The 21,430-nt window shown below is 38.9% G+C and overlaps 1 protein-coding gene across 1 annotated transcript in view; it reads right to left on the bottom strand.

Moving 5' to 3' along the window:
- npas1 (neuronal PAS domain protein 1) overlaps positions 1-10,235 on the bottom strand; it is a 47,092-nt gene extending 36,857 nt beyond the window's left edge. The window contains exon 1 of the mRNA XM_017696848.2: positions 9,616-10,235. The gene's annotated coding sequence lies outside the window, so the exon portion shown is untranslated. The remainder of the gene's footprint in view (positions 1-9,615) is intronic.
- Between the last annotated feature and the right edge of the window lie 11,195 nt (positions 10,236-21,430).

The raw sequence follows: 21,430 nt of genomic DNA on the forward strand, positions 1-21,430 counted from the left end.
TCCTCAACAGTAGACTGTCCACCTCAGAGTCCAGACCTCAACATCTTTGAGTGAATGTGTTTGCAATCTTTTGGATTGTGAGAAGTTCAAAATGACACCAACTTCCAAAGACTAAACTTGGAAGCATGGGAAAATATGGCAGCAGTTTTGTTTGAAAAACTAAAAATATGTCTTCTGAAAAGAATGGAAGCTGTAATCAAGGCTAAATACTAAAAAATGTGTTTGATTGTTGAGGCTTCTGTGTAAATTTCTGTTATTTGTATTTTTTTCCTGATGCTGAAAAATAAATGTAAATTTTGCACAGTACTGTATGACAGCACCTTTTACTGTGCCTACAGAGTCAGTGTATCTTCAGCACATATTGTGTAAAAAATGGATTTACACCTCTTTAACAAACTCTCAATAGAGACAAATAAAGGCACCAAAGGGATTCCACAGATTTACTTGTAGTTCCCTAAAAAGCATTTTGTAGAGAACCATTTTTAGTTTTAAATGAGTTATGTGAGTGCAAAGAACCTTTTTAACAGTGATGGTTATAGGAAGAATGCTTAAATTAGAATAGAACATGCAAAGCTTCTTTTAACCTATAAAGGGTTATTCACACTTGAGAACCAAAAGTGGTTCTTCTGTGGCATTACTCAGTTTTAAAGAGTGTAGGACCAAAGGCACACATGAGCGACCTTAAACTCTCTCTCTTTCTCTCTTTCTCTCTCTCTCTCTCTCTCTCTCTCACCCCTCTATCAGTCCTGACTGGTATTTAGCCTATCTCTTCTCATCTAATCAGGTAGGATCTCTCTCCCCACCCTCACTATCTCTCCAGACATAATGGAGGTGCCTTCCACCATAATTGTTCAATTAACTTTATAACCTTGTAGCAGGTTATGTACGTATTCACTATCTTCTCAGATGGACATAAGTGGGCATGGAAGGACTTGACCATTTTCCATAAATAAAGACCCATGCCAAAAAGTCAATTCTGTACTAACATTGGGGAAAAAAACATATATTCAGCAGTGACAATGGCAAACGTTAAGGAATGTGATGATGTGGTATAAATTGAAGTAAAATAAAATAAATTCAAAATCATAAAATATAACATTTTAAGCCTTATATGTTGCCATTATTACCAGATATTATTAGAGAATGTAGTGATTTTATGTCAATTATTTATCATTACAGCTCCTCAAAGAAAACTCTGTTGAAGCTATAAATTTATACTTTAAATTCATAAATTTGTAGAAAAGAGAAGATGATTTATTGCAATTTAGATGAAACAGAAAACCCTGTTTTGGAAACAGAAAAAAAACATCCTTTGTATACTTTTGTCATTTCTTGACATCAAAACAAGCAAGAGGCTCAAATCTGTTGGTAAAGAGTGGAAATCTAAGATACATGTTTTATGTAACAAGCTATGTAATTGTTATGTAATTGTAACAATGTTGTTACATTGTAATAGTACATTAATAACACCTCCAGATTTCTAAGGGTTACATTTTCGCTCATTTATACTGCGGTCTGGCAGAGGATACAGAGAACACCTTTCTGCTCTGTAATGTACCTCTTTGCATCCGCTTGCTAAGTATTGTAATTTTATTTATTTATTTTACTTTTTAAACAAAGTACGTCTAAAGTGCTCCATGTTAGGTACAGTAAAAAGTAGTGGACTCAATTTAATTGACTCAAGTGTGTATATAATTTCCATATTAATTAATTTAACTACATCAACACAGTTATTTCCAAAAGTAAGTGAACTGTAAGACAAAACTGTGTTGATGTGATATATTTTATTCATAGGGAAATTATGCACACATTTAAATCAAATAAATACAGGGAATTGTGCCTTGGCTGGCTGACTATTCTAAGTACTGCGTTTTTCCAGCTAGAATTTTTAGGTTTTGTTGATTTTTTTAAAAATCTTCAGCTCCCACTGCTCAATTTTTGCCCACTTTGGGCAGCAATGGCAGGTTCAGGGGGCTGGTGGATATGGACTCTGGCTGAAGTGCAGTGTTGGGGCTGGGGTGGGGTGTGTGTTTGGCAGAGCTGGAGCTGTTTGTTTTCAGAGGGGATGCTTAATTAGGGCCTCCAGCTGTCAGAGCTTCGTTAGCATGCTCCGCCCATCCCCATGGACAGGCCAAACAGGGAAATGAACACATTTAAGCCATTCCACACGCAGACAATGCACCAGGACAGTTTCACACACACACATACACACGCAAATCCCACTGTTCTTCATCCCATTTTTACAGGCCAGACGTTACACTGCCATTCTGCTTTAAATGTCAAGCGCACTAGTATGAAGATGACCGTTGGATTCCTGGTCAACTGTGGAAGCATTTGCTTTTTTTCTTGACCTTGACCTTCAGCTGGCCATTCTGCTTTCAGCTGGTTGAACACAGACTGACCAGACTGAGGAATAAAACAAAGCTTTGTATAGGCTCAACACAGAGCTCCGTCATGAGTAACCGTGAGCAGCAGTACAGAATTTAAAAGGTCTGCTGCCCTTTACAATGATGGTAGAGGTTAGAAACACATTTTGATTAAAACACTGGAGAACAAACTAGATTATGATGAGACTGATCCTGACAAGAACCTATTAACTTCAATGTGTCATACCAATTTTTTTTTTTTTAGGAAGTTGGAATTCTTCAAAGCAAAGCTGAAGAAAGTCCATTCTATTACAGCACAGTGTCATAGCAAATATTTGCTCTCAAAATGTTTAGTATTGAATATGTTTGCAATGTGAATAGCTCAGCAACATTACGATATACAGTATCTATGGTATATATAATGCATGCAGTTTTATGTCAATAGAGTTATGATTTATGAATACTAATCACTCTCCTCATCTTAAGCATGGCATTAGGAAGTCAGAAGTAGTCTCATTTACTCCAACTGCTGATCAGCACTACTCATCTCTCTCTTTCTCTCTCCTTCTAAAGTGGACTGTACTCTCATCTATCAGAGCAGAAGCTTTCTGTGGTTTCTCTCTCTCGTCCTTGGCAGTTCCTCATCACTTCCCTCTCCAAGGTTCCCCTCAGCTCTCCTGGGCTGCAGCTCGCGCCTCTGCCTCCTACTGCCCCATTAATTATCTAATGGAATCAATACACAGTTTGATTAGATCAGAATGACCCTGCCCCGCCCCTGACCAGACACAGATATGAAGAGACCAAACTGACGGACAGCCAGCTGGACCAATCAGCACTTACAGCCCGTGATCTTGACCCTTCTTATTTTCTCCTGCTTTGGACAAGGAGAAAAGTGGCTGTAACTGGGACATTTTCATTGCCAAGTGAGTGTGTATGAGCATGTGTGTGTTGTTTTTGTACATTTTCAGGACTAAAACCTAACTGTACAGCAAAACTAGAAGCAACAGAAGCAACAAATTGGTCCTGATATGTAAAATGCTGTTTACAAAAGCTACATGGTTCATTGTTTAAAAATGAAAGTGCAAAACCATTTATTTTAGGTTGCTGGTGTTAAGAGTAAGGCTAGGTTTACAGCTACACTCTTTAAACAAAATAAAAAAGTTTGAAGGGTTCTCTGAGCATTGACACTGGACAAGGGTGTTTATTCTTAAAGAGCCAGTGTGGCTGCAGGTTTTCATTCAAATAAAGCTTCTGTTGGTTTGGAATGAAAATGTGCAGCCACACTGGTTCTTCCTGAACAAGACTGGACACCTCTGCCATAGAAGAACTACATCTGGTTCTCAAAAGAATCATGTCTAAAAAAGAGATTTTTGAGTGTGCAGAACTATCTAAAGTAAGTGTGGGCAATATAGCTGAAATATAACATCACAATGCATCTAGACATTTTCACAATGCATGATTTGCATAACTTTACTGAAATCTTCTAAGTTGGAACAGACAAAAAGAACCAGTAGTTCAACCCTGAAAAAGCATCATCACATTTTGATGAAACATGCAGGTGTTCAGTGTTTTTTAAGTACTCCATTACCACAATATACTCAGAAGATTATTGTGATGTAATGTGACATAATCCATCACGATAATGTTTAATCTAAAGACCCGTAAATCAAAAGATTTAGGGAATCCTACGTTTTTCTTCTAACATTGCGCAAATGTTATGTGATGGCATTAATAGAAACAAAAGAACAGAAAGAGGTCTGCAGATAGGTTGCTGATGGTTTACACACACAGTAGCCCCCTCACCCCTCCCCCCCACCCCCAGGCAGGACACCAGTCAGAGATTTTACTCCAACACGCAGGGTCAAATAGCTGCACATTAGCATGCAGCTAATGTCAAAGTGCAGTTCAGCAACCTCTCTTACCCAACCACACCAGGCCACTGTGTGTAGGTGTGTGCATTTCATACCACAGTATTACTACATCTATACTGTAACATCTACTGTCCTGTGCTTAGAAAGCATCTAGGATCTGTAGGCATGATTTTTTCCATTGCAAAGTGATGTTAATATTATTAAGTCTTTCTATATATTTATATAATCACTGTTGTGTCAAAAGATATTCATGCTATTGACTATGTTATGTCCTTATAATCACTATTGCCTGAAATTGTGCATTGCTGGATTTTTAAAGGTTTTTTATATATACTGTATGTATATTCAATATTGTTTGGACAATCTGACCGTAAAGTATTTGATTTACAACAACAGTTATAGGTTGTTTATATGTATATACAAAAACACTATTGCTAGAGATTTCCTGCTGTAAAGAGCAAATGACACTATGAGAATAACAATTTTTGCAATCTCTGAAATACGAATTCCAGAATTTGATAGTATTTGGTGTATTTATACATATATACACACACTTACTGCCGAGTCATGTTGGGATGTTTCTTTTGGTCTATTCTTCATGAAATTTACATACAATGTAAAGGGCAACAGCCATTTTCAAATTATGATAAAATGGAGATACGAGGATATAAGACAGCAGCAACAGAAACATTCAACTTATCGACTAATGAACAAGCTTCTCATGGGCTGGGTCAAATGTGTACAGTACAGAAAACAGAAAAATATGTGGAGCATGGTGTTGCTAGGACTTTATAAACATAAAGAACAAACATAAACATTAATGTAACATCAAAAAAACAAAAATAAGAACAATTTCTTCTTTTCTGAGAGGTAGGTGATATATTGTGAGCTGGAGAACAAAGATTTGTTTCAGATTTGTCCAGGATGCTCTAAGCCGTCGCATGGATTTGTTCATTCCATCACCAGCATCACCAGCACACTTGACTTAAGACGAAGAAGGACTGATCCTGGTACTGCAAGGTAACTACAAATAAGAGGTTTAAATATTGTTAAATGAACTTACTGACATACTTAAAATCAGCATGTATTGTTATGAGTTATGTTTTTTTTTTGCAATATTAATGTTTGTCTGTTACAAATAACTTTTTAAGTTTTATATCTATATGTAATCATTGCCACCTTGAGATTTTTAAGCACGTGATTTCCAAAGATATTTGTTATAATTGTTTTACAAATATATATAATTACTATTACCCCATTTTTGTATGTAACCCATTAATATTCTCAGATTTCTTACTGTAAATCTCAGAATTTCTGAAGGAAATTGCATACAGTGCAAACAGTATACAGGCCAATGTTGAAATGAGTGCCGTGAGTCTGATGGACTTTGGGCAGCATTGCATGTGCTCTGCCTGGTGTTGCACATCTCTCAGGTGCAAAACTGAGATTTTGTTGTTATAGAAGCTCTGTAGGTTTGTGTGTGTGTGTGTATTTGTGTGTATGGTGAAGTAGGAGTGTGTATATGGAGTATATAAATATCTATGTGTGTCCCTGCAGAGCGTTGTGTGAGTGGCAGGAGGGGTTATGTAAGGGGCCACAGCGGGGCTACAGTGGACAGGCTGACCACAGATCAGGTCAACCGAGTGTGACACCAACAGCCTCTTCCTGACACACCGCTGACACTGTCTGTCACCAGGCCTGTCTGCACCACTGTGTGTGTGTGTGTGTGTGTGTGTGTGTGTGTGTGTGTATGTGTGTGTGTGTGTGTGTGTGTGTGCCGCACTTCAAACAGTCCTGTTGCTCTCTCACTCAAACTGAATGTGTGTGTGTTCATAACACTCTAACAAACATCTTCATATGCATGCATCAGCCTGTCTGCTTTACTAACTTTCTCTTTCTGTTGGTGATGGATATTGGGATATTTACTGCTTTTCTCCAGCTTGCACACTTCCAAAGTGCTTTCCACCACCCTTTCATTCAGTTGGAGAGAGAGCTGTGAGCCAATGTCAATATTCAATACATAAATGTATATAAAATATAGAAATTGAGACTAAGTCCACCTCAATTAGCTTTATAGAAAATTGTAATGCGTATTTGTAGAAGATTACCAATGAGTAAAATGCAGATATTTTAGCACAGTAACCCAGCATCATCTAAACATTCTGCTCGTACAGGGTACAGTAAGTACATCAACATATATTAGTTTGAAATATACCTCAAATCTAAACATGTGTCCAATGCTGATTCCTTGTTTCAACAAATATCTGATACTGACACATCATCAACATCAACTACATCTACAATGTACCACACCCTTGGTGGATGGAAAAGCATGGAAATGTAAAGCGACTTACAATGACCATAGCATAACAGGAAGCTTTATCCTTTAAATGACCAGGGCCCACCGACAGGACCAAAGTTTTATCACACACTTTTTTAACCTAAGAATAGCTCAATCAGTTTGTATTAAAGTTCCTGTAGTTACTGAATAATACGCCTTAGTATGTAATAAGCCTGGTAATTTAATGGGTTAATATTTTATAAGAAATATGGCAGACAACAGAAATGAGCAATAATGAATCTTTGTTTTTCATGGTAAATTACATACTTTCGTTGTAGTTGTGACTTTTCTACGAGAACCTGAAATAAGGCTGTCAATGTACTTTCCGCAACTCTTGATTCAGTTTTCACTTTCAGGAAAGCAGAACATCTACACCTATGTTTTACCACACCCTCACTGCATGGAAAAGCATAGAAAACAAGAAAGAAACATGTCGGCCATAAGCAAACATCCATCCATCCATCCATCCATCCATTTTCTAAGCCGCTTCTCCGTCAGGGTCGCGGGGGGGAGCTGGAGCCTATCCCAGCAGTCTTCGGGCGGAAGGCAGGATACACCCTGGACAGGTCGCCAGTCCATCGCAGGGCAGACACACAGACACAGACAGTCACTCACACACTCACACCTAGGGACAATTTAGCACACCCAATTGGCCTGACTGCATGTCTTTGGACTGTGGGAGGAAACCGGAGAACCCGGAGGAAACCCACGCAGACACGGGGAGAACATGCAAACTCCACACAGAGAGGGCCCCGGACACCCGGCCGGGGAATCGAACCCAGGCCCTCCTTGCTGTGAGGCGACAGCGCTACCCACCACGCCACCGTGCCGCCCATAAGCAAACATATGGATCAGAAATAAAGTTCATCAGCAAACAAGAAACAAGTGCAAAATAAAGGAACACTCAAATTCCTCAGTGATTTAAGCCACAGGTTTTATCAGCAACAGGTAGATTTTTGGGGAGATGCTGCCATGATTTTTTACATAAAATGCTTGAATGGGGAATTCTGAGAAGCTAACACTGTAGTTAATGACTTAAGCAACAGCAAAAAGAGAGAAACCGAGAGCATATCCTCTGATGTAGCTACAGATCAGTGAGCTCTTTAATCTCAGCAATACAGCTTCTGTCTCTTTAGCTTCTACTGACACTAAACTCTACTGCTTTAAACTTTATACCTAACCTCAGACAGAGCACTACAACAGTGCAGATACAAAAGCAGATGTTATGGATGTTTTTTGCCATATATGCGATATTCACACATACCAAACAAACACCTATGTAGTAAATACATAAACACATATTAAGGGGACCAGCACCCCAAGAAATGGGTTCAAAGCAAGAGGTTTTACACTAAAAGAGGTTTAAGTGTACGTTATGCATACATGTATTATTATTATTGTTGTTGTTGTCATTATTATTAGTAGTATTAGTATTATTATGACAGTGGCAATGTTTATTCCTATGAGTCATCACTGTGTCTGAACATTATGTTCTCCAGTGAAAAGGCTTCTGTCATTATCAAGGTTAGGGTCAGTTTCAACAGCATCAAAGACTGAATATGAATGAGTTAGTTTGTTAAAACGCAGAAAACCCTCTGAGCTCGGTGCTGTCCTGCTCACTGTCTCCAGTCACCGGTATCAGGCATCTGTTCACACGCTTCTCAGCTTTATCAGTGACAACAAATGTTTGCGTTTGTTACACACAGGCAGTTAAGATTTTCGATATAGTTGGCGTTCAAGCAAAGTTGTTAGATCTGAAGGCGTCGGATAACAAAACAGCCTCATATCTGCTCTCCCTCTCAGTAAGGAGCTTACAGAGAAAGAAGCGCCGTAAAAGCGCTAATCCAACAAAATCCACTAATTAAGAGAGACATAATGTAGAATAGCCCATCAGCAGAGGCAGGATGAGCTTCTACAGCCCAGCACACTCCTCCCTCTCTCCCTCTTTCTCTCTCTCTCTTTCTGCCTCCAGCACCACGACTGATAGAGAAACAGCCGGTGTGCTCGTCGAAGTGCCGATACAGTCCAGCCTTCACTTCCAAAAACTTTCCCACAGCAGGGCTGACGGACACTTGGCTAAAACAGTTGCGGATCGACCAAAGTGACCAAAACAAAGCATACGATCAGAATTTTTTACGTTACAGTCACATTCATTCATTTGACAGACGCTTTTATCCAACGCCACTTAGCCTTGAACTACGTAGCAAGTGCTAAATGAGTATGATTTCCGTCTCAGGAACAGGGAACGACAGCTGTGGGAGGTAGACGAACATCCAGAGGACCATGAGGACCATAGTAGAACAGAATAGAAGCTAAGCTATATTTTTGGGCATGTTAATGCCTGTTTGGCTCTTTATCAGCCTGGCTAACACTGGCACAGTTTCTTTCATAGCAGGCTAGCTGTATGCTAATGTAAATAAACAGAAAAGCAGAAACACGCACGCTGGGCAGGTTCATGAAGTTTAGTAAAGGCTACGATGAATGGATGTTCAGCCTTTTGGGGCGAAAATCGGTTCTGCCTGAGAAGTTATTTTGGAAAAAGGTTTTTAAAAGTGCACCAGAAGGATATGAGAAGTGGCCATGTGAAATTTGAAGTTTACAGAAGTCTAATATGTATACATATTTGCTAACATTTGGCCAAGAAAACTGCATCAGCGTACAGTTTGTTTTCGGCAAAGGTTAGCGAAGGTTAATATGAATAGTGCTACACCAGTATTTTGCTAAGAAAACTGTCCTTAGTTATTCAGCAAAAAAGTTGAATGAAGGCTAATATGAAAATATATGAACAGATGTTAGCCATTTGCCTAGAAAACTGCACCTACCAGAGTTTGTTTTGACATATAGGTTAAAAAACAATGAATAAATAAAAAAGTACCAGGGGTTATAGGAAGAGTGGCAATACACAAGAAAACTGAAGTTGGTAGAAAATAACAGCATGTAAAAATGTACATATGTAGATGTCCCGGTCCACTTAATGCCCTGATGTAAACACTGCTCAGAGCAGAGGGAAGTTGTCGGTAGCTGAAAGTGGACTGACCTGATGTGCATGTCCAGTGTTGAGCAGCTGTGCCAGGACACACTCCTCCTCTTCTTCAGACACCCCCTTGACTCGGACAGACCCCCTAAGCAAGACCTCCGCGTTCCAGGACCCTCACACACGCAGACACAAGCTTACACACACATGCCTAAACACACTCTGGGGGGGTGACAGGGGGTCAGACTGGACGCAGAACAATCCTGCTCACACAAAAGAGCGTCCGTCGTGAGTCTGAGCGTGAAAGAGAGAGAGTGAGCGTGGACGTGGAGAGAGCAAAGCTTCGTTCTCTCGCTCGCTCCCTTTCTCGCTCTCTCCTTCTCTTACACGCACACTTCCCTACCATCCGACTCAGTCTTAGATATGACTTAAGTGAGAAGATACACTTGCTCCCTCTCTCTCTCTGTCTCACTCACTCTCTTTCAGTCTCTGTCTCTCTCTCTTTCCTTGCAGAGCCTTTTTCTTTTCATTTCCTCTTGGGAAAGCTATGCACACTGCTTGTATCTTCACCCTCTCTCTCTTTCCGTCTCTCCGGCTCTCTCCTCAATTGCTAGTAAATATAAAAGGCATGCTTGTATAGCCCCTGCCTCTCTCTCTCCCTCTCTCTCTTCCAGTCTCACTCAATCTTCCTCTCTCGCTCGCTCTCTCACTCACTCTCTGTCTCTCCCTCACTTTCATTTACCCTCCCTCCTCCTCCTCACTGGCCCTTACTTTCTTTCTCACTGTCAAAGCTGCCTTTCAAATGCTGATTAGCACCCAGAGTAAAAGAGCGAGCGAGAGAGAGAGAGTAAGGGAGAGCGAGAGAGAGAGAGAGAGAGAGAGAGAGAGAGGAGGGGTATGTCTAAGAAGGGGAAGATTCCATCACATCTAAACAGCGTAAACCTTTTCCTCTTCCTTCACTCAGACATCACACAAACAAGTGAGCACCCACACACAGCATCCATCAGAGAATCATACATACACACACACAGACACACACTCACGCACACATACACACACACAATCACACATACTTGCACATATAAGCAAATAATCCCACTTGGTAGTTTTTTCTTGCTCTCTCTCGCTCTCTCTCTCCTCCCCTGTTCGTTCCCCTTGCCCTCAAACACTACTCAGAATATTGATACATCACCCCCTCCTTTTTCCCCTTTCTCTCTCTCTCTCTCTCTCTCTCTCTCTCTCTCTCTCTCTCTCTCTCTCTCTCTTTCTCCCCCCCCCCTCGCCATCACTCACTTTCTCCGCTGAATACTGATAGGCCGTCTACTCCGTGGTCTGGGTTTCAAATTTTCTCGCTCTCCTTTCTTTCCTTCTCTCTCTCTCTCTCTCTCTCTCTTGCTTACTCTCTCTCTCTCTCGATCTTGCTCTGTCTCTGCACTCATGAAAAAGCCCAAAGAAACATAAGGCAAAAAAATAAATAAATAACAGGCCGAAGTTAATGCACTGAGCTCAACATAAATTCAGTTAAGTACCATTTCAGATTATGTCCAGCTAAAATAGGCTTAAGCAAGTGGGAGGGGTGTGTGTGGAGAGAGCAACACGCTCCTCTCCTCCTCACAGGTGGGGGGACACTGGTTCAGCTAGAATAAAAAGAAAAAAAGTGGGTGGGAAGTTGCAGGAAATTAAGACATACAGATATTTTGCCTTTCAGCTTTTCCATGGTGGCAGATTAGGATATTCTGTGACAATTTGGGGTGGAGAAACAGATCAGATCTTGCGACCTGTTTCCACTTTGAGCTCTTAAAAATAAATGTGCCAAAAGAGGTTCTTTGGAGTGGTGCCATGGAAGAACGACTTTGATTACTTAAATAACCTTTACTTTCAAGTATGAATTTTTGTAAGTGAGTTTAAATAATGTCAATGCATTGTTCTGCCTACAAAGGCATACTTTCAAAGCAACTTTTTAGAAGTTGGACAAGTTTTATTTGCATTAGCATATTGGCAAAAATTGCTCTACAGTTTCATATATTATTGAAACCAAACATGAATCTACAGTGTACAATTCAATAAATTTAAAGTGCCTTATTAATAATAATAATAATATTTTTTTTCTACGCATGTGAAAGGTTACAATGTCATTATAAAAAGAAAAAATTATACTCTAACCTTTTTATTGTTCAATTCAATTATTATTCAGTTATTAGTTCAATTATTAATCAGTTCTGTTGTACTCTAAATTAGTCTCAGCCTCAGATGCTCCACCTACATCTAAATGGAGTGTCTGATATCTATTGAACTCCATGCTGATTACAGCTACCAGAATTTGGATAGTTACATTCTGAATGGCTATCTGCACAAAATAACCTTTTTGCAGTTACCTGCTCTGCGAGCTGTGGATAAGCAAGATATAGTTCATGGCTTGGAAAAATGTTTGTGGAGTTCATGGCATTGTGTCTTTAAAGGAAGTTAATTTTCTTTGAAGCATTTAGGAGCTTTTAAGTGCTGTCACCTCATATGTTTTCTGACTTGTTTACTGTGGGTTAGTTTTTCTTGTAGCCCCTACACATTGCACAAAAGCAACGCCTGTGACTGGCTTTTTTGGCATGTCAGTCAAATGGCCTTTTCCTGACAAAGTAGGCAGGTCCCTCCCATATTAAGGGACAAAATGCACCAGACTCTCTGGCAGAAGTCTGGCCTTCGAGCCTAGAATAGGTCAGATTTAATTTCTTTTGTTGTGAAGCTAGCATTAGTTGACTCTCAGAAAAAAGGTACTGAACAGTCACTGGGGCAGTACCCCTCAAGGGTGCAACTGAATACCTTTGGTCATGGAATTTAATTGTACCATAATCCATTGAAGTATTATTTTGTACTGACTTTGTGAGACACAGTCTGTTGTGAAGAGATACAAAAGCATACTTTTGCACTAGGAAAACTTAAGGTACACAATTGGACCTTAAAACTGCTGTTCTACCTTTGAGGGCAAATTTACATTGTTTATACCTTGATGAATTAAAAATGTACCTCCACAGTACATTTATTTTTAACTGTATATGTTGGCGAATTTGTTGTACTTTTGATTATCTACAACAACATAGTTCTGTGGCAGTACATTTTAAACTGAAAATTCATTGGGTCTCGATCACCAATCGTTCTTAAGAAGAAATTTCTTCTTGAAACTGACCTCTACAGTTTTCATGAAGATTCTGACATTCACCAATGTTTTCTTCTTTGGGATATGTTCTTAGTTAACAACAGAATCTGCGCACAGTAAAGAGCACAAATGTTCTTACAACTCTGTGGTTTAAAAACACGTCACATAGACTTTTTCTTAGGATCTTTTTCAAGAAAAATTTTTAGGAAAGAACTAAAAAGATATTGGTACATGAGGCCAATTATTATTTGTTATAGTAACTCTAAACGTCAATCTAAATTAATCAGGTTAAATGGCCGTTCACTTGCTTTCTGTTAAGCTTTCCAGCCTTATAACTATTGCTATGAAATAATATATTTGTGTGCATGGATACACTTTTCTCATTTCTCCAGTGATTTACTGTTTATATACAGTACTCATACCGTATTTTCCCATTACAGCTCTTTACCGTAGTTCTGAATACAGTTGATTTCTGTATTTGTACAGTTTTTCCCCTGCAATCCTGCATTTGTAATGTGCACATGTGCTCTAATGTAAACCCACAGCTGTCTGTGTAACCTCAGTTTTACTACATGATGTAGTACAACATGTTAGGATAAAGACAAACACTGCAAATGTACACTGAAACTGAAGCGTGCTGTAACGGTGATGGGGAGAATGGAGTTAACGCAGGTGTCCATGGCTGAAGGAGTGAATGTGTGTCAGGTGTTAAATGGTACTCACAGGTAAAGGTCAGTGGGGTCACGTGGAGGATAATGATATCTGCAGACAGCAGTGATTCAAGGGCACCTTGGAGAGTGAAGGGGAGGATTGCATGCATTCCGTCACTTTCAATCTCCTTCAGTCCAACCTACCCTTCATTATTCATCTAACACACTCTCGTTTTCACTGTCTGTCTTTCAACACAACTTCATGATCCCTTTTAATTGAAATAAGGAGAATTAACTTTATCTTCAATCCCCCTCATGTTATTCTCTCTTCCTTTCTTGTCTTGCTTAATATTTTGCTCACATGATTAGGAATACCACCACTATTAGTGCCAAACAGTCTGTGCTTGGTAACTGTGCTTGTTACATTTGAAGCATTCACATTCAACATGCATTTATTCTCCAAATTTATTATGCATATATTTGAAGAAATAATTGATCTACAAAATATACGCTGTAGAACTGCAATTCTAAAATGAGGAACTGAGGGAAGTCCTTTTATTATGAAAATTATAAAAGATAAAAAGTGAGATTCAGCACTTTAGCCTCATGTGTCTTTTCATTTTTAGGTAAACTGAAAGAAAAAAATTGTAACGGCGGGGGGCGATGAGGCGGACGCACGTGCTGAGAAAAGCGAGATTTATTGAGGGCAAATCCATAATCAGGGTCGAGACAGTCCAGGTTCAGGGACCCAACACGGACAGAGCGGGAAACAGACATAACGCAAATAAACACAGAATACAGAAATCCAAACGCATCAAACATTTCAAACACTTCAAAAATCAAACAAAGACCAGCACTAGACTAGGGAAAACAGGGCTTAAATATAAGAGGGCTAACAAGGGATAACAGGACACAGGTGGTAAACAGGTAGGAACAATCAAGGGCGGAGACAAGAAACAAGGGGGCAGAACCAGGAGGAAACCAAACAAAGAAGCACGTGGGCATGTAAACAGATGCACATGGAAGACTGGGAGGGGCCAATCTTGAAATTAATAAACATTATGAATTTTATATATATATATATATATATATATATATATATATATGTGTGTGTGTGTGTGTGTGTGTGTGTGTGTGTGTGTGTGTGTGTGTGTGTGTGTGTGTGTGTGTGTAATAGCTTGTAAATAGAAATCTCCTTTTCATGGTCAGATTGTGGTAATGTTTGTGAGTGTTGTGCAGCTCTGGTTGTTCAAAGAGAGCCCAAACTAGTTTTTCATCCATGGATGAGTGACTAGACAGAACATATATAATGCATTGAAAATTTCAGGATGAATGGACCAATACAAATGGTACAAAATTTATTAGAATTAAATCTTGTTATATTAACTTACAATAAAGGTTAAGAATGTGTTTTTTTCCTTCTCTTGTAAAGTTACCATTTTAGAGATACAAAGTTTTTGTCCAACAGCAATGATATATATTAAACATATAGCAAACCAACTTTTTGGTTTTCTTATTTAGAATAGACTTTAGAATTATCCTTCATTATGATATTTAAAATTTTGTATTCACCCACATAAGTAAAATATAACAGACTACAGCAATAAACATCTCTTTAAATCTCAAAAATGGATTGTTCATGTATGAGAAATCGACTTATGCGCCTGAGAGCATTTCAAATATGCCAGATTAAGATATTTAGCACAATATATGTAACTTTCATTCTAAGTTCAGAATGGGCTACTTTTAAGGCTTATTTTCCATATATGGATAAAAGCCTGTACTGACTTTATTGTATTTGTGATTTCAAAAACCTAGAGCAGTTTAGCCCTGCCCATTCAGGCTGCTACAGCTAGGATTGCTTTTTGAATGAGGCACAATACAGAACAACCATTCAGAACAGAGACACAGAAGGCACAGTAAAGAAAATAGCCTGCTTAATTCTAAATGTTGGAAAATGGTCATGTAAAAATTATTTTTTGGTAAATAAAATCACACAAATGTTTTAAGTATAAAACGAGTTTTCAAAATTGGAGTTAGAAAAATCTTAAAAGCTACAGAAAAATCTTAAAAGCTACAGAATAAATGGGACTCCTAACAGACCGCTGGTCCATCAAAACTATCACCGTCAGATAAACAGTAAATTTTTTATCTTCTGGAGACAGGAAAAAATCATAAAGCTCCACTCTTGTTTCAGATCTGAAGAAATCCACTGGTGTTTCCACAAATCAACACCATGGTGTAGCTATCAATTAAATAAATAAGATTTTTTTTCCCAATCAGAGAATATGTTTTAATCAAAATAAGAAAAAAACATGAAAAGCCAAAAATGCAACCAACTGCTAAGACTAAACTTTGTAAGAGTGAAAAGATATCTTTGCAAATTTCTTTGAAAAATTGTAATTTCGTCTCTCAAAAATAAAGGAAGTTGTAACAAAAACAAAAGGTTGACACATAAAATATGAAAACATTTGACATTTTATTATTTTTTAAGGCTTAAGTTTTATTTGTGTTAAATGAATGTTTAATGATGCTGAAAAATGAATAACTTTTAATTAATAGTCATTTTAGCTTTACATTAAATGGTGGTCTCTGAACAGAACTGTATTAGTGAATATTATTATTGAATATCTATTCTTAGATAAACACAAAATATTTTTCTTTTCTTTTTTCCATTATTTTAGTTTGGGCTGATAACATTCTGGAAAAAAAATAAGGTGACAACTTTCTCACTGACAGCACAAGCCAAATTTCCAAAAAGCAGTGGTTCCACATATGCCACTTTCACTAATTCTCCTTCTGACTCATTTTATTTGGTATAATTTGAACCCATCCCCCTCTCTCTCACTCTTGCTCATTCTCTATTCAGCACTGACCCACCGCTGTCCTGCGCTGCATCTCCTACCCTTCACTGCCTCTGACAGCACAAAAAGTAATTACCACCCTAATTTACCCTGTCCTTTTAGTGAACATGCCAATGTGTGTGTGAGTGAGAGTATCAGCCTTATGTGATTTTGTGTGTCCAAGTGTGTGTGTGTGTGTGTGTGTGTGTCTGCATGTACTTTTGAATGTGTGCTCATGTGGTTGTTTGCATGTTAGAGGCTACCTAACCTCCCATTGGTCCAATTACCAGAGACCCACAACCCCTTTAGTCTCCCTCTGCCCCTCTCACCTGCACCCCAAACCCCACTGTCCCATGCAGGAACCTCCCACCGACTGGCACAGTCATTTACGAACCTCGTCCCAGGTGAACTGACGACATCAGGAGGTCTTAACGAGCATTGAATATTAATGAGATGTTTTGAATACTAATACATGTGCAATTCAATGAGGTGGGAGTCCGTGGTGGAACAGACTCCAAACACATGATGTGCAAAATCATCACTGCTTCAAAGTGATAGTTCAGCAAAAATCTGATTTATGCAATTTTGCCATTCTCAGATTTTTTTTACAGCTCTGAGACAATAGTGGATTTTAAAGTAGAGGGATTGAGACTTAAGGTTAAAAAAGACGATGGAGTGCAGTTTCTCCCTTACTTCAAATGTTGTTAATTTTCACAAGCTTGTTTCCTTAGTTTTGGACTGCAGCAATGAGGCTAATGTCACTAGCAATGGAGCTTATAACCAGATAACATGTTTCCAGGCATAAACAGCCTAATTTTTGTGTCTCTTTGCTCACTATAACCAGGCAACTTTGTGAGAAGAAGTGAGCAAAGACCTCTTGTGTGTCACTCGGCACCATATGTTCATGGTATACAGTTCCCTGCAGTATTCTTGCAGAAATTGTGAATGACCTGCATTGTCTTCTAGAAGCAATTCTTGTCTGTGATTTTTATTCACAAGCTGTGAAACACACCAGTGGTCCCTATCTGTCAGTTTAGCCTTTCAACCAATTCTGATGAACATTTCCTGTATACTGGGATTTTTGCCGCTGCTGGTAGACCCATATGACTGTATGCTTCGATACAACTGCAAATTCAGCTATTGTCTTCACACTGTGGTTGGTATAATGGAGTGGGTAACTCCCCTGGCTTCTATATTATAGACTGGGGTTCAAGCACCCTACAATATACCAGTAAGTGTCCTTGGGCAAGACTCCTAACACAACCTTCACCTACCTGTGTAAAATGATCAAATTGTAAGTTGCTCTAGATAAGAGCATCTGTCAAATGCTGTAAATGATTCTGAATATGGCTTTCAGCATGCCCAAATACAATCACTCCTATTTTGCCACTTATTAGCATCTGCTGTAGAACCCATTTCCCACACATGGAATGAGACATTCATTGCACTGTACCACCTCTTCTCAATCTATGAATCCTGTCACACACCTGTAGGTATCCATAGCCCGATAATCCTTGTGCAACACCATCTGCAGGAGGCATAAGTTACTATCACCTTAAATATGCAAGGTGACTAATTTATTGTCTAAGGAGACTGCAACACCTAGTAGCACTGTGAAAACTTGAAGGGCAATTGCTGTTGCTGTTTTTTACTCAGTAACCTGACACTGTTTGAAGCAATTTTGATTATTTAGAGGGTGTTCATATGATACCTTTTCAAAATTTGAGCTGTGCTTGTGCCTAAAAAGAAGCAGATGACATTCATAGGGGCCTGCATTGCAAGAGCGGGTAACTGAAAAAGTTGTGAGCATCTTCAATAGGCCAGTAATATTTTGAGCTGGGTACTGCCAGTTAAAATGTATATATTCATGCATTGAAACACCTAGACAAGTTGTAATCTTTACAACTCCAAAGTCCATTATTGTATGGATTTAGGGGTAAAACTGGTGCCCCCCTCTTCAAATACAGCACCAGTTTTCTGAGTTTTCTAGCCTTGTAGAATGAGGACAGATGAACCTGTTCAAATTTGGTGCAGTGATATGAATCTACGGCTGCTTGACACAACAGACAGTGCTCTGCAGAGTGTATTACTTTCAGCAGTGCTTACTAATGTAGCAATTTCCATACTTGAATTATATGAAGATGAACAACAACCTGTCTCTCTACCTTTCTGCCCAATGACAGCTTGGAATAGAACCACCCCGCCCCCAATACCCACCCCCCCACACACACACAACACCACCCCCCCCGTCACCCAGAAGGATAAGCAGCTTAGATGACGTGTGTGTGTGTGTGTGTGAGAGAGAGAGAGAGAGAGAGAGAGAGAGAGAGTGAACAGCAGTGGCAAAAAGCAAAACAGCCAAAGTGGCAGCAATAAGAAAAGAAATTCAAGCACATGTAGATGTAATGTATCTGAGCAGGTGCACAGTAAGAAACGCTTAAGCAGACTTAGCTTACAGTACTGTCATTTTGATAATGAACACATGCATATTAGTGCTGTCTTTCACAGCAAGTCCGAAACTGACTGACTGTATCATTGCATAATGTTTTTATGGATGTGTTACAAATCAGACCGTCCACTGCTGTATCATCGTGGTTGTAGTCCAAACAAATGATGGCAAAACAGCTCATCTGGCTCATGACACAGCAAAAAAATCATAGTTAGTAATATGTCGACTTTAAAAATGCAGAACTTAAAGAAGGATCATTGCTGAAAGGCTGAGTAATGAGTAATTTACAGCCATGTTTTGTTTATCTTGGTGTATCATAGTCTCTTAATGCTTGGTCTTTTTTTGTAGAATATTTGTACACAGTATGTGGTAAACCCAATTGTTTAGTATTTTAAGACTGTGGGAAGGTTCCACCATGTTTAAAATCCTCTTAGTTTTTTTGTTCAGAAAATGTACTTGGTGTGAATAAGCTTTTAAATGCAAAATTTAAAAACACGAAGCACCGAAAAACACAGGGGCTAGTGCAGTACTTTTCACTGGTGCAGGTTGTACTTTCACTGGTACATGTTCATTTTCAACAATGAGTATGAGAGAGTTTGAAAAAGTATCGTCTGAACGTCCCCTTAACAGAAAGTTTGCATGGTAATTAGCAAACCTAAGTTTTCAACACTTGTTAGCTACACTAGCCACATAGCTCCAGTGCTAAACTTGGGCACCATACATGTCTTGGCTGATCGACTGTATTTGGGATCAGAGTTAAAACTGTGCAAATGTGATTTTTCACCAAACCATTGCTTTAATGATCAAAGAGTGAGTTATAATGTAGAGTTATTAATTTGCTGCTTGTTCATTCATTAGATTCAGTTTCCTAAGCAGAGCAGGTTGTGATGTCACACCTTTCTAACGCATCTCTGGAGTGTGCTCCTGTTGCTCGCTTTCTTGTTTTTTTTAAATCTCCTCTGTCTCTCCTCCTCCTTTCTCGTTCTTTGCTCCTCTCCTCCCTCTCTCTAGCCCCAGCCCTCCCTCCCTCCCTCCCTCCCTATCTCTCTGTTCACCTACTCGATATGCCAGCCTTGTTCTCCTGCAGTCTCCAGCACAACTTTCTGACCCACTTCCTATTTCCTCCCTGGCCCTGTGATCAAAGCCTGCAGGACGGCATTGCCTTGGGCAGTGGAGAGAGGGAGCGAGGGATGAAGGGATCGGTGGAGAAAGGGTAGAGGAAAAGCGGGATAGACGGTGGGGATACGGTGCACGAAAGGCGAATGGAGAGATCACAGCAAGAGTAGAGAGAGGACCCAGGTGATCAGCCCATCCAAGGACAAAGAGATGATTCCAGTTTGTCGAACTCATTAACTTCATTAACTGAGCGCTCATCATGTTTGCTTTGAGTGCCTAATGCTGATTTGGAAAAGATCTTCAACCTGTAACTCACAAGCCATTAATATCTTTGCAGAGGAGTTGTAGAATCAGAATCTCTTTTGGGCCAAGTGCTTTTGCATGTACTACTAATTTGGTAGAAATGGTGGATACATAAATGAGTAATGACAAAGCAGAATGCAAATAGTAAACAAATTATACAAATAAATACTAAAAACTAATTATACAAGTTATAAACAACAATATAACTCTAGTGAAATATGACTGTAACAGATGCAAATGTGCCAAGGGTATTTGAAACAATTATTTAGAGATTAATTATCGTGTATCTGCTCCATGATGATGAATTTACTGCATTCAATCACGCTGAACGCTAATTTAGTCAAATTCCAAAAAAGCAAATTCATACTTCTACAAACTTTTTTCTTTCAGTAAGCAAATAATTATGTGCTGCTAGGTATTCTCTAAAAAATAAATGTCCCAAAAAAGGTACTTTGGAGTGTAGAATGACTTTTTGTTCCTTCATGAATCTTTAGTGGATGGCTCTTTAAAGATCTGATTTTATAAATAAATCTTGGATGCAAAGGCACTTTTTACAGTTTAACAACCACATAACACCTCACAATAAAAGGTTCAGTACCAATTAAAGTTTGTTTCCAGGCTGAGAATGGTTTAGGAACCTTTATTTCTGAGAGTGTAATGTACATATCATTGTACTTGTAACAATGCCTTAAAAATCTGAAACAACACACAATGGCACTGTCACTTGAAACTTGAAATGAATTTCAGTATTGCACTCTAATAAAATATAAAAAACAAGCTTACCGGTACTTTCAGCCCACAGCTTTACTATATCAAGTTCATGGTAGTGCATTCTCCTGATGTGTTCAACAGAATATGAATGAAGAAAAATGAAGTCTTGTTTTTAAACAACTTGCTAACCAAAGGTCGGGGGGGGGGGTGAATTGTCACCCTCAATAATTTCCTCTTAACACATGTGGACTTTTAGCAATGTGTTCTGGTTGCTTTTGACTGTTAAAACTGGCCAAAACATATCTACTCTTAAATCCTATAATTTTCAAATTATGGCTTAAAAAGAGAGCCTCTTTAATTTGATTCTAAATTTTCCATCACATCTTTATATCCCTGCCCACACAGACTCTTGGGAAATGCAGTCCATATACAGTCACATTTCTCATGTTCCTTTACTGTAGCAGTTTTCATGATTGTCGAAGATGATTGAAAGTAAGATAAACTATGGCTACATCTAATAATAAAGCACTACCAGCTTATTATCCCTTGGATCAATAAGACTAGTGATGTACCTTAGTTGCTTAGCAATTGTTATCTAGATAGTTTAGCACGGGTTAGAAGGCAGCGAGAGAGAAGGAAAGGCAGGAGTGTGGAGGTT

Source organism: Pygocentrus nattereri, chromosome 17 (assembly GCF_015220715.1).
Source record: "Pygocentrus nattereri isolate fPygNat1 chromosome 17, fPygNat1.pri, whole genome shotgun sequence".
Lineage (NCBI taxonomy): Eukaryota > Metazoa > Chordata > Actinopteri > Characiformes > Serrasalmidae > Pygocentrus > Pygocentrus nattereri.